The sequence below is a fragment of the Halyomorpha halys genome, unplaced genomic scaffold (assembly GCF_000696795.3).
Source record: "Halyomorpha halys isolate HHAL.00 unplaced genomic scaffold, Hhal_1.1 Scaffold440.1, whole genome shotgun sequence".
Classification (NCBI taxonomy): domain Eukaryota; kingdom Metazoa; phylum Arthropoda; class Insecta; order Hemiptera; family Pentatomidae; genus Halyomorpha; species Halyomorpha halys.
Genome location: NW_027108838.1, coordinates 59297 through 59667, shown reverse-complemented (window position 1 = coordinate 59667; position 371 = coordinate 59297). Strand labels below are relative to the sequence as shown.

At 30.5% G+C, this 371-nt stretch overlaps 1 protein-coding gene across 1 annotated transcript in view; it reads left to right on the top strand.

Moving 5' to 3' along the window:
* The window catches only part of LOC136795698 (protein outspread-like), a 263524-nt gene that overhangs the window by 229506 nt on the left and 33647 nt on the right, over window positions 1-371 (top strand). The window lies entirely within an intron of this gene.

Below are 371 nucleotides of genomic sequence, written 5' to 3'. Positions count from 1 at the left end.
CTGAGCATGTTCTTCCATGAATCGGTCAAGCTTGATTCTGATCAAATCACCTTCTTGCGCAACTGTTGGCCTAGTAACAGTACCTCCTAAACCCCTCATGGGTTGTAGTTGTGCAGATTTTTTTATACATATAAATTGCATGTATAAAATTTTCAGTTTTGAAACATTTTTTTTCTTTTAAATAATTTAATTAGCCTAACTAAAACAAAATAGTTAGTACTAAGACGGCTTAGTACTATCTATTATGTTTTATTAATTTTACACGAAAACTATTTCTTAGGACGTTTTGGACTCTACCTCTATTTTCAGGTGTTGATTCTAAAAATGGTCACAAAGTTCTGTTTAAAAGTTTATTAAATATCTCGAAAATT